This window comes from Schistocerca serialis, chromosome 1 (genome assembly GCF_023864345.2).
Source record: "Schistocerca serialis cubense isolate TAMUIC-IGC-003099 chromosome 1, iqSchSeri2.2, whole genome shotgun sequence".
Classification (NCBI taxonomy): Eukaryota; Metazoa; Arthropoda; class Insecta; order Orthoptera; family Acrididae; genus Schistocerca; species Schistocerca serialis.
In genome coordinates, this window is record NC_064638.1 from 518,521,428 (window position 1) to 518,535,841 (window position 14,414).

Here is a 14,414-nt window from a genome sequence, read left to right on the forward strand (position 1 = left end):
GCTACTTAAACCTAACTAAGCTGCAGACATCACACACATCCATGCCCGAGGCAGTATTTGAACCTGTGTAGCGCCTAGAACTGCTCGGCCACTCCGGCCGGCAACATTTTGGGGGTTCGGTGATCATTTCGGCAGCCATATAGTGGTAGTCCATGGATCCCATGTTTATTCTCCAAGATCGCGTTATTGTAAAGGATTATGTGACCATTTTGGGTGATCAAGTCCATCTCATGGCAAAATGTTTCATCCCCGATGGCGATGCTTTGTTCCAAGACGGCAGGGGGCTGTTCACACTGTTCATATCGTCCATAACTCGTTTTGAAAGCACGAGGATAAATCGTCACAGCTCCCATAGCCACCAGTCACCATATAGTGTCAATGGTCCATTGTGGTCTACTTTTTTTTACTGGAAGAATGAGCACAAAGTTCCCTTGAAAACCATACAGGATCTGTGTTCGACTGGAAGCTGTTGGCTACACTGTCTTAGGCACGATAATACCACGTGTTTTGGTGTTTCCAATTTTTTGTCCAGCCCCTGTACAGAGTGAAACTCAACAAAACCGGCAAACGGCAACGTCACGGACGGATACCTGACTGAAAATGAAGGAAAGAAGGTCCAATCTACATGTGTCCGGAAATGCATCGTTGCTGCGGTAGGTGGCGCTGATTGGTGAAAGTTCCTCTGACATACCCTGTCTGTTCCATATGTGTTGCAGGCTGTGTGATTGACGCAGCGTATTGCAAGTAGCAGAATGATCCTGTATTCAAGTCAGGAACAAGCCGATGTTATTGTACGGTTAAGCTGATGGAAACGATCGAAAGGCAGCGTATTCCCGGCGGGGTCAGGGATTTTCTCTGCCTCGTGATGGCTGGGTGTTGTGTGATGTCCTTAGGTTAGTTAGGTTTAAGTAGTTCTAAGTTCTAGGGGACTGATGACCATAGATGTTAAGTCCCATAGTGCTCAGAGCCATTTGAACCATTTTTGAAAGGCAGCGTGGTTACAACAAAATAAGTACCCTTACAGACACTAACCAAATCACACAACATTTCAAGCTAATTTTGGGCGTTTGTGTGATCATGGGTCCTTTCAGACAGACAAACGTGCAGGGAGGCGGTGGACTGTGCATACACCAACTTTTGAGCACGGGTTCTACAGGATATGCTGCCTCTCGACCGTTTCCATCTGCTTGGCCATACACAAACAACATCTCGACTTGTTCCGGACCATTCTGCTGCTTACAGTACGCTGCGTCAACCAAACAGTCTGCAACACACAAGGAACGCACGGGACGTAACAGAGGAACTTTCATTCGTCAGCGCCATCTACTATGGCAACGATACATTTCCGGACACATGTTCTTACGACCTTTTTTCCTCCGTTTATAGTCAGGTATTCGTTCCTGAAGGTAGTCGGTTTCATTAATGTCCACACTGCATATGGTACTCTTGAGATGAAGAGGTTGGCACAGGAGAAGAATTACTCACGGTTTGCCACATCACTCCGGTCTGATCATCGTCCTCCTCATAAAAAAAAGACTCATTCACCGATGGAAAGGTGCACATCTAAGATTTTGGGGAGACCACACTTTGTACAGCCTCCCCACGCCCTCAAATATTACTTCTAGTCACGCCTACTTTTAAGATGCCACAGATGTCTATGATTTTCATAACAATAACAATAAAGGATATAAAATATTTTAATATCTTCTTCTTCTTCTTCTCCCTTCGTGGATTAGGCGACTTCACCTACTCTATCCAACGAGGTCGAGCTATGTCTTCCTTGTTGTTCCCCTCTGTCTTGTCCCTCGTGGTTTGTATTCAAGAATTAGTTCTGGAAGTCTTCCTTCAGACTTTCTGAATTAATGGTAAGTTAAACAAGGCAAAAACGGATATTTTAATACAAAAGTAATCATTGGCAATGTATTGTTAGTAGCAGGTTATGCTGAAAGGTGTATGCAGGTGTATCTGACTAGAATACAAAACAGAGTCACTACTACAACTGCAAGCATTCCATCCCATTATAAATTACAAGTGGCAGTATCAGTTTGTTGATAAACTTGATAAATTTTACAAACTCGTTCCTGCCAGTATACAGAACACTAGTTTAAACCGTGTATAGTCAACTAAATTTGTATTTAATTTTTCTTTGGAATGAAAATAGCGCAAGAAGCATTAATATACAACTGAATGGTGACGACCAGCAATTCTACTATGTACTAGCATCAAAATGTGTTTTATGCGACATAAGTTACATGTATTTGTATTATAAGCCTTCAAAATTAATAGATTAATATGTTCCTCACAGCCGGCCGGAGTGGCCAAGCAGTTCTAGGCGCTACAGTCTGGAACTGTGCGACCGCTACGGTCGCAGGTTCGAATCCTGCCTCTGGCAGGGATGTGTGTGATGTCCTTAGGTTAGTTAGGTTTAAGTAGTTCTAAGTTCTAATGGACTGATGACCTCAGAAGTTAAGTCCCATAGTGCTCAGAGCCATTTGAACCATTTTGTTCCTCAGAATAGTGCTTTGTAACATATAACGTCACTACTCGAAATTCTTTATTATCTTTCTTGTCACCTATTGCTGTACACTCATAATCAGAATATTGGATGCCATAGACATTAACAGAGATGCCCTCGTTCCTTTTCTCGAAAATATGAACATGCTTCAACTCTGCATGAAGTGGTATGTTGGTAAAGTTTAATTTGTATGCATACAGAATATATTCAGCCACATATTCTGCATACTTATTTACAGGGTATTAAGACACCAGAATTAACCATGTGAAATAGTCATTGTCCTTTGACTGAATATTTATTATTGCGTGTTCATCTGATACCATCTTGGACAGTTTTGTATTTAGTCTGATATAAAATCCTATATTTTCATTGACATTAACATGCATTTAAACTACTTTCAAGCCCAACCGGAATCTCTCTCTTGAAAAGTCTCTAATTTGTTTAACAGCTTATTGATAACGTTAGTCGTGTACCAATCAAATAATTTCGGATTGTATTAAACTTGCATTCTTTATATTGACGTAAAATTATTTTTCTTTCGTCTGACTTGTGCAAAAGAATCTTGCAGACAAGTGGAAAATTGATTTTAAGCCTTTGGTTTATTAGGCGAATTCTGTTCTCAAAAACGTGAAACAGGCGTCCAAGAAAAGTCTAGGATCCTTAAACTCAACACTGTTAGGTATCACACTTGTGTATATTCGGCATCTAAATACAGACTCAGCAACACCCCATTCAAGAATCGTTGACTGCGTCCAATTTAATATGTTTTGGTGCCGGTTCATCCATCATTACAAACTTGACAGAAATGTTATGATATTACAAACTTGGCAGAAATGATATGCTATTACTAGGTTAGTCTCAAAGTCTAGTATCATGTCCCTGATGTTCGGTCTACTGAGGGGCTTGGCCGTCGTCGGTCTCCGTCAGTCTTCGATCTGCAATCTGCACTAAATGACAGTAGCTGCAGTTCTTCAGTCACTGCTCCTGTACGTACTAGATGACAGCTGGTTGCAGATTCTTCAATAAAGCAACCCTGAGTTAGAGTAAGAAGATGAATGTGAGGAAGGTATCGCGACTGCATTCACAAATATTGCAAGGTCTGAATAGACTGGAAACTGTGAAAAGGAATGTACTCAGACTTACTTTGTATTTAGTTACCGCACGTGTTTGAAGGTTCGAATTTCATGACGACCTAGTGTATTTTTCTGGGAGATGACAGTCACTTCTCGACTCTCTCTTCAGCTCTCTCTTCCAAATTCGGAATGAGAAGCACGCGTAAGTTCCAGCAAGTAATTAGTGAGTGAAAGATTTAAGATACTCATCAATGTCGTGCAACGCTTTTCTTCCGACATGTGTGCAAGAATATACGTTCACCATCCAGAAAATTATGACCACCTAGCTAACAGCCGATATGTCCGCCTTTGACATGGATAACAGCGACGACGCGCCTTGGCATGGAAGCAATGAGGCCCTGGTAGGTCGCTGCAGGGAGCTGACACCATATCTGCAGGTTCGAATCCTGCCTCGGGCATGGATGTGTGTGATGTCCTTAGGTTAGTTAGGTTTAAGTAGTTCTAAGTTCTAGGGTACTGATGACCACAGATGTTAAGTCCCATAGTGCTCAGAGCCATTTGAACCATATCTGCACTCACAAGTCACCTAATTTCTGTAAATTCCAAGGAGGGGGACGATGAGCTCAGTCACATCCCAGATATGTTCCATTGGGTTCATATCTGGTGAACTGGGGGGGGGGGGGGGGGGGCAGAACAACATCAATTGGAACTCGCCACTGCATTACTCAAATCACTCCATCACACTCCTGGTTTTGTGCCAAGGCGCATTTCCTTGCTGAAAAATACCACAGCCGTCTGGAAACATGATCCACATGAAGGGGAGTATGTGGTCCGCTCTATGAGGTCGAGCACTATCGCCCATCAATACAAATTCTGGGCCTACAGTACCTCGCAACAACCGCACATGAGATCCCAAGATCTCTTCACGGTACCTGACAGCAGTTAAATCTTGCTGATTCACCTGTACAATTTCATGAAGAGGTGTTTCAGTGGTCGACATAATCCCTGGCCATACCCTTACGAATCCTTCATCGATATCGGTCTCTATCCACAATGTTTGGGTTCCGAAATCGTGTTCCGCGATTGCACCAGATGCGAAACCGTCGATAATCACTCTCCGACCAAATCTGAACACATCTGTGAAAAGAACATCCAAATGACATGTTGATGGTTCCACACTAGATGCTCCCTGCTGTGAAAACACTTCAGAGGTAAACAGGAATCAGGTCTCCAGCAATAAAGGCCACTCTGCTGAAGCCTTCTGTACACCGTTTGCCTCGATACATTTCCACGAGATGCTGCGAGGTCAGATGCCAGTTGCAGTGCAGTACTAAGGAGGTAACGTCTTGCCCTTACAGCCAAATAACGTTCCTCTCTTTCTGATGTCACACGTGGTCGGCCCTTTCCTGATCTCCTAGATACGGTTTCGAACTCTCGCCTCATCGGAGAAGCAGCAGAATGATTCACATTAAGCCATCGGGCCTCATCAGTTTGCGACTCTCCTATTTTCATTCTTCCTATGACACTCCACAGCAGTCTGTAGGCATCTCCACAGTGTCATACTGCACCGTCTGTGACTGCGTACAAATGATTGCGAATGTGGGACTACCCTGCAAACACTACCCCTCTTGATAGGCACCCTGACATCATTGTTAGCGTGGTTGTCCGTTGACAGAAATGTCATCTTCCGTGCAGAACGCAATATCAATGATATCTGTTGGCAGTTTGCATGATTATGTCATGAATTAGACACAGGATGGGGGAAACAGCATTTTGTTGCTTGAGCTTTAGACACTAGTATACGTGCACTGTGTGTGTGTGTGTGTGTGTGTGTGCATTCATTCCTCGCCAGGTGACACTGCTATCTCCTGAACAGGTATTTTTGGAAATATTAAGTCTATAATGTTTCTCATATATGTTTGTGTATGTGTGTGCATGTGGAAAACAACTGGACCAATAATGGTCAGCTGATAGGGTGTTTGCCATTATCCCATATATTATTGAGCGACGCAAAAATGGCCAATTTGAAAAAAAAAATAAAAAAATGGTTCAAATGGCTCTCAGCGCTATGGGACTTAACATCTGAGGTCATCAGTCCCCAAGAACTTAGAACTACTTAAACCTAACTAACCTAAGGACATCACACACATCCATGCCCGAGGCAGGATTCGAACCTGCGACCGTAGCGGTCGCACGGTTCCAGACTGAAGCGCCTAGAACCGCTCGGCCACAGCGGCCGGCACCAATTTGCAGGGTGACTGCTATAACGCAAATACTATTGCATGGACGATAATGTTAAGTTTACAGGGTAATTGACATTACCATCCACACAGTATTGAATGGGGCAATGACAGTTTACAGGATGACTGCCGTTACCCCGGATACTACTGGATTGGGACAATTATAGGGTGACTGCCATTACCCCACAATTTCATTTATGTTGAGTCAATGAAATATGATATACTATGCTTATGTAATTTGGCAGTTACATTGTGACTGGCTGTTCTATTTTAAAGCCTGCTAAAATACTAGCTGGGTTTGGCTGTTTCATTTTAATGGCCAATAAAATAGTACGCCGATTTTAGCTGGAGAAGGAAGGAGAGAGGGAAAGGAAAGTGGGAAGGGAGGAGAGGGGCATAGTTTATCATGTGCTCATCATAACGCCATTCATAATGGTGATGGCGTCGCTCATAATGGAGTAAGGCTTGGTAAGTCATGGGTATTAGAGCTATGCAGTTTCTAGCCCACACGCACTTCTCAAGCTGGTTTAAGTGCAAAGTGATTTCACTCCCAAACTGTTACAAAGTTACTCATTATTCTAGTTCATTTAATAGCTCACTTTATATATGTTTTACATCACTTTTACATCATTTAGCGAAAATTTTCCAGGCATTTTAAATAAAAAAATCCGGGCCCTGTGATTACGAAACAAATATTGAATATTGACTAGGATCAGCTGCCCTCTCCCCTTTACCTTCCCCTCCCCCCCCCCCCCCCCCCTCCTCTGCATGCGTCCCTGTTGAAGGGATTTGAAATTTGCTGTGGCCTGGTTAGACGTTAGTGAATATACAAATACACCAGAGACATTTTATCTGTTCCATGTACAAGTATAGGCAAGACAGAATGAGATTTTGACCCTGCAGCGGAGTGTGCACTGATGTGAAACTTTCCTGGCAGATTAAAACTGTGTGCCGGACCGAGACTCGAACTCGGGACCTTTGCCTTTCGCGGGCAAGTGCTCTACCAACTGAGCTACCCAACCAAGACTCACGCCCCGTCCTCACAGCTTTACTTCCGCCAGTACCTCGTCTCCTACCTTCCTGCAAGGTTCGCAGGAGAGCTTCTGTAAAGTTTGGAAGGTAGGAGACGAGGTACTGGCGGAAGTAAAGTTGTGAGGATAGAGCGTTAGTCGTGCTTGGGTAGCTCAGTTGGTAGACCACTTGCCCGCGGAAGGCAAAGGTCCCGAGTTCGAGTCTCGGTCCGGCACACAGTTTTAGTCTGCCAGGAAAGTTTTATAGGCAAGACAGTCAAATACCATAACAGGAAACAGTACCGATATACCGATAAAATAAGAGGTACTTACGATGCGTCGCCTTGTCGTATGAATCAGGTTTCTTACTACAAAAGGTAGATGGTCCTGTGTGATACACCATCACCTACGTGAACGATTGCTAGAAAGATGCGCCTTACCAGGGATGCAGTCTCATGGGGGTAGAATGACACATTTACCTGGGCTTCCATAGGACCTGTGGTAGTAATCGAAGGAACCACGATGGCTGTGGACTACGTGAACATTATTGAGGTCCACCTGCATTTCTTCATGCTTCGTGCTTTCCCTGAAGGTGCTGGCATCTCGCAACAGGGTAACTATCTGTATCACAATACCAGTATCGAGTTACAGTGGTTTGAAGAGCAAGACAATAAACTTACTTTGATGTCTTGACCATCAAATTCGCCTAATCTGAACTCAATGGGACGCATCTGCGACGCTATTAGGCACCAACCCGGCGCCTACAAATCACCGGCTCGTAATATACGGGAATTTCTTGACATGTGAGCTGACATCTGATACCACATACCTCTGGACCTCTGGAGACATACCGAGGAGTTGTCGAATGGATGCCATGCAGAACAGCTGCTGATTGCATTCGAAATGTGGGCCAATGCGTTATTACATAATGTTTTAGCTTATATACACATAATCTCCAGGACAGAGTACTGTTTAGGAAGACTATGCGTCCTTCACATTTATCTGAAGATGGCCGTTTGAGACGCTCTTAACCGGTAACATAAAAGAAGAAAACGGACAAGTGCTAGGAGGACTCGCGCTCCGAGGGTTCAGAACCAATTTCATTATGTATGTACACTGAAGAGCCAAGGAAACTGGTACACCTGCCTAACATCGTGTAGGGCTCCCGCGAGCACGCAAAAGTGCCGCAGCATTACCTGGCATGGACTCGACCAATGTCTGAAGTAGTACTAGAGGGAACTGACACCATGGATACTGCAGGGCTGTCGATAAATCCGTAAGAGTACGAGGGAGTGGAGATCGCTTCTGAACAGCACGTTGCAAAGTATCCCAGATATTATCAATAATGTTCATGTCCGGGGGTTTTGGTGGCCAGCGGAAGTGTTTCAACTCAGAAGAGTGTTCCTGGAGCCACACTGTAGCAATTCTGGGCATATGGAATGTCACACTGTACTGCTGGACGTTCCCAAATCCGTCGGAATGTACAATGGACGTGAATGGATGCAGCTGATCAGACAGGATGCTTATGTATGTGTCACCCGTCAGAGTCGTATCTAGACGTATCAGGAGTCCCATATCACTCCAACTGCACATGCTCCACACCATTACAGAGCCTCCACCAGCTTGAGTAGTCCCCTACTGGCATACAGAGTCCTTGGATTCATGTTGTTGTCTCCATACCCGTACACGTTCATCCACTCGATACAATTTGAAAGCGACTCGCTGGACCAGGCAACGTGTTTCCAGTCATCAATAGTCCAATGTCGGTGTTGACGGGCCCAGGCGAGACGTAAAGCCTTGTGTCGTGCAGTCATCAAGGGTACACGAGTGGGCTTACGGCTCCGAAAGCCCATATCGATGATGTTTCGTGGAATGTTTCGCACGCTGACACTCGTTGATGGCTCAGCATCGAACTCTGCAGCAGTTTACAGAAGGGTTGCACTTCTGTCACGTTGAACGATTCTCTTGAGTCGCCATTGGTCAGTTCTTGGAGGATTATTTTCCGGCCGCAGCGACGTCGGAGATTTGATGTTTTACCAATTAATGACATTCACGGTACACTCGTGAAATGGTCGTACGGGAAAATACCCACCTCATCGCTACCTCGGAGATGCTGTGTTCCATCGCTCGTGCGCTGACTACAGCACGGCGTTCAGACTCACTTAAATCTTACTAATCTTGGCATCGTAGCAGCAGTAATCTATCTAATAACTGCGCCAGGCACTTGTTGTCTTACAAAGACGTTGCCGGCCGCAGCGCCGTATTCTGCCTGTATACACATCTCTGTGTTTGAATGCGCATGCCTATACCAGTTTCTTTGGAGCTTCAGTGTAGGTTTTGATGAGTGAGCTTGCGAGTATCAAATGTGTGACATAAATTTACTTAATCTATGATTGCATTGACTTACAGGCTTACATTTTTTAACGGCCAATGGACCGTTGACCTTAGTATTGACGGAATTTCAACTTGATGACTCTACCCGTTCCTGAGAAAAAAGGATCTTAATAGAGAGGAAACAAAGTGATCCTCTATGGGATCCGTTTGTAATGATTGGGGTACGGAAACCAAAACCGGTGTTTCTCGGAAACCAATAACGGCCTTTCTGTTAGGAAATAAACATTATTTTAGCAAAAACAGAAATCACGGTTATTCCAAACCATGGAAACGTAGCAGTTCATAAAATTGCATAATATATTTAAAAATCTGAGTTTGTAATTACTAGAAATGTGTACGCCCTCTGCCAGCTAGTGTGGCCGTGCGGTTCTAAGCGCTTCAGTTTGGAACCGCGTGACCGCTACGGTCGCAGGTTCGAATCATGCCTCGGGCATGGATGTGTGTGATGTCTTTAGGTTAGTTAGGTTTAAGTAGTTCTAAGTTCTAGGGGACTGATGACCTCAGATGTTAAGTCCCATAGTGCTCAGAGCCATTTGAACCATTTTTGTACGCCCTCTACCCTACGGAAGGAAGTGTAATAGGAATGTTCCCAATGCAAGGTAGATATGTCATGTGAGGCCCGGTAAAACCGGCGCACTGCTCACAACTGAATGTATAAGCAAGATCTGGACGGTGGTAACACTTGTTAAACCTTCTGCTAGTAATCACGCTACGGCGCTAGTAATGAGTTTCAGCTGTGATTCGTGTTGTTGCTATTAAGTGCTACTTTTGACCAGCTTCGGGCAGTGAGACTTTTTCAGATATCATTGTGATTAACTTTGCGAAATTATTAGTGTTATGGAAGTAATCAATAACTGAACAAGGAAAAGTAGGAGGTCTCTAATAAGGCCAAGGTATCTCTTGCTTCATTCATTGGTTGTAACAATAACAGTAACTTGTTTCCTTTACTGAGAAGCACAACATATTGTCCTCTGTCGTAATTTTTTGTGTTTTATGTGAGAGTTGAAACCTGTAAACATTCTTCTGACGGAGAGGTTATTATGAAGAGTGGAAGTGACGATTTTGATTTGTTTTGGTAAAGTAAATAAGCCTAAATTAATGGCATTTCGTTCCTCCTTTCAGAAACAAATCATGAAAAATTATAACAAAGCCAAATGAAAGGACATTTGTCACAGGAGGTTTTAGGAAGAGCGTTAGATGCAACTGCACACGGAGTGAGTGTGAGAATCGTTCCTATGCAATTTAGAATCCTTCAACAAAATTCCCGCAGTCACAGTAATGAAACAGAAAATTTGAAAAACGAACATTTCACTACTGGCTTAAATGGATTTTTCTTGCTTCATTTTGCACTGGTTTTGTTTCCTTAAATTTTTCTGTTTATAAATGTCATATTTTTTTCAGTCCATGAGTGCTTTTACTTTTATACTGGAGTCATTTGCAATTAGGTTATTTTTTTACAACAATGTAACTATATTTAATCTGATGCTGTGTTTTATTTTCTATTTCTCTAATAACACTGCTCAACAGATTTTTTAAATTTTTGCTACACTTCATGAGCAAATTCTTACTAACTTCGTTTTAGAAAAACGAATATGACAAAGAAAATTTTTTTAGCAGCCTCTAGTTTCTTTGATACACAGTAAGTTGAAATGTTTTATTGTAATAGATTGAGAAAAATGATAGTTTTTATTGCGTGTTCCAGCAACATCGAAAGCCACTTTCACCTTTTGTAATGATAAATACATTTGAAGTGTTCCAAATTGATGGAAGAGTACTTGGCATTTGGTTGGGTCTAAAGTTAATTATATGGTGGCTTTATGAGATAGTTGTCTTTTGGCTTACCTCTTGTGAGTTCCGGAACATTACACACAGGTTATCCGTTGTGAAGTAATACAGCTTTCAAACTAAGCTGGAGAGGTCTATGAATAGCCTGCAATCAGTTACATAATGATTCAAATTCAAGTACTTCGCAGGAAGCAAAAAGATTCTTTTCCTTCGGAAGGAAAAGGAATCATATCTCTATGACGATGTCTCTACTGTGAGACTTTTTCATGAGGTCTTTACCCCAGAAGTTCTGCCTTCTCCTTCGACTGCTCAATTACATTTGACTTAGTATGTGAGTTTTATCACCTTTTTCGTCAAAATCAGACTTACGGGATCTAGATGGCTTACAAGGGCTCTTTTTCTTTCGTACTGCCTTTATCTTCCACTTGAAGCTGTGACGGGAGTAGGGACTGGTAAACTACCTGAATAGTGGCGTAGGCTGAATGACAGGAGGGATTTCATTCACAATCTTACCTTAATACGTGGACTCGAACAGAAATAATTATTTTTGTGATTTGTGGCTTCCCGCCAAACCTTAGGAAAACCAAAAGCCATAGACCATTTTTTTTTAATTTCTCAGTCATTCTCTTGATATAACTGAAAAAGAGTTGCAACGTATATACGGAGCACATGACTTATTCCGGTCCCCTACCTTCATACCAAAATAATGCTGATAGACAGTCTTCACAAGAGGAGTCATATTGCGTTTCTGTGACGAAAATGTTATTTTACTTCAAATTTAACAAAAATTAGCACTGAATTTGCACATTCTCGTGGCGTTTTGATTCGACGCAGTTATACTTCAAAAGCAGTCGAAAAAGGTAACTCTGCGCCAGTTACAACACAAATAACAAGAAACACACGGTCACAGAAACAGTAATAGTGTTTATAACATACAAACAGCTGGAATCCTTCAACAGCTGTGACACCTCGAAAAAGATAATTACTCCCTAACTAAAAATGTAGACAAGGAAAAATGGGCGTCTTTGTATCTCCAAATCAAGAGCTAATCTGTCATTTTTATCGTGATTTTTGAATTCGGCGGGTGGGAAAACATGAGAATAAGCAATTTTGGAGCCCAAAACATATCCATTGTTGGGCAGTGCATTGAGTGAGGGCCTTATCTAGGACACATGGTTGTAAGACGACCGAGTTGATGACTAGCTGTTAATTGTTTACAGCACACCATGCAATGTCATGAAATCTTTAATTTCCCATTTATTCACATAATAAAGAAGTAAATTGACTTTCTGTAATGCAGAACCTTAATTGACACAACTACCTTACGTAGACAATGTATGGGATAAGATCAGCAGCACTATAAGATTGGTCGTTGGGATGATGTTGTGTGCAGGAAAGCATCGTCGTCGGACAGTGTTAAGGAAGTGCGGAGAGACTTGGATAAGATTTCCATTTGGTGTAAGGAATGACAGTTCACGTTAAATGTGCATATATGCAAGGTAATATCCATAACAAAGCGAAAGAACCCTATAGCGTGTGATTATAAGGTTAGTGGTGAAGATCGCGAACGCGTCACGTAGCTATACGGAATGGGAAGATCATGTAAAATCAGTATTAGGGAAGGCGAATGGAAGACTTAGATTTGTTGGAAGATACTCGAAAAGTTTGGTGGGTCTGCGAACATCCAGTGCATTAGTGTGAACATTTCTAGGGTATTGTTCCAGAGTTTAGATCCTTATCGACTAGCCATGACAACAGACAGATTGAATTCAGAGACGCACTGCTAGGATTGTAGCGGATCGGAATAGCCCATGGGGGTACTGAGCGCCTATAATTAATGCGCAGCTACTCACGGAGTTCCTCTGTGGGCTGTAATTACCATATGGCAGTGAAACCTGGTAGACATTCTAATGCGTTATTAATGTGGAACCAATTTACGCTAGAAAAAATCAGTTCCAGTTTTGGGCACCAAGTGCAAATGTGGGGCTGTGAATGCAAGAAGAGGTATAGAAATATTAGGAACGGGACTTGGCCAGAAAAGGTGAAACAAGTGAGAAAGGCACAACGTGGTTTTATTGTTAACCGCCGCTTGCTCAAGTTTTTAATGTGAGTATTGGAGTCCTCGACAAGATGCTGTAGAGCGCCAAATTTTTACCTGGTGGCCAAAATTGGAACTAACTTTTCCGGCGTAGTCGTTTCCGCATTAACACGTTAGCATATATACCAAATTTCGCTGCAATACGATAATTACAGCCCACACTAGACCTACGTGAGTAGCCGCGCATTAATTACCTTTATCCACCTGGTATAATGAAGGGAGTTGTCATGACGTCAGATACTTGAAGATGGCGACTGTCATGTTAGTATGGGTAGACATTAACTCATGGCTGGAGTGTTTTGATAAAAACAATGACAGCTTGCATCGTTTACCGGTGCACTGGACGTTCTGATTAATGTTAAGGAATCACGTTTCATTCGTACCCGCCAGGTTAGGCGAGAGCGCTAATGCGCTGCTTCCTGGACTCTGTTAGGCGCGCCGGTCCCGGATTGAATCCGCCCAGCGGAATACGGACGTCGGTCAGTGTGCTGGCCAGCCTGGATGTGGCTTTTAGGCGATTTTCTACATCCCACTAGGTGAATACCGGACTGGTCCTCACGTTCTGCATCAGTTACACGACTCACAGACATCTGAACACGTTCCCTCTATTCCATAGATTACACTACATACAGACAGCTGGGGTACACTAATTCCATCCTGGGGGATACGGGGTGGTGGCAGGAAAGACATCTGGCCACCCTTTAAAATTAACCTTGCCAATCCGTTCTAACCATGCTGATCCTGCGAAACCGCGGGACAAGGCACTAGCACAAGAAGAAGAAGAATCACGTTTCGTTCGTAAGTGGACTCATTCAAGCGATATTTTCTTTTGTATACATGAGTATTAGTTGCGCTCGTTGCTTTTTCTGTAGTGATTTTATTTCTGTAATTTGACTTAAGATTTCCTGCTATTCAACTCGAAGAGCGCTCTGGCTGAACGCTGTGAGAAAGAAATACTGCAAACCGTCCATACATAGCAAAATATTACGTTCTCAACATTTTCGGGAAGTGGATATAGACGGGACATCAATTCCCTCATTCCGTATTAAGGAAAATGCTGGATTGCGAAAGCAACATTTTCAAGTCATATACTTCCCCTCTTAGTTATTCGAAACGTGTAACCGGTACCAAAACGGAATTTACGTTACCGAGGCCAAATGCGTCGAATTACTGGATTAAATATGCCTTTAAGACGTGAAAAAGTCTGGAAATGGCTCCCTGACACAGAGTTATTCACGAAAGCAGTATAATATTCACTATTTAAAATACCTGTTGCAAGGACACTACAGAAATTAACAA

At 42.8% G+C, this 14,414-nt stretch overlaps 1 protein-coding gene and 1 non-coding gene across 2 annotated transcripts in view; both read right to left on the bottom strand.

The window, feature by feature from the left end:
* Positions 1-14,414, bottom strand: part of LOC126474306 (probable cytochrome P450 304a1) — a 164,933-nt gene that overhangs the window by 143,660 nt on the left and 6,859 nt on the right. The window lies entirely within an intron of this gene.
* Trnas-cga (transfer RNA serine (anticodon CGA)) lies at positions 6,776-6,850 on the bottom strand. The gene has a single exon. It is a non-coding gene; the product is annotated as a tRNA-Ser (tRNA).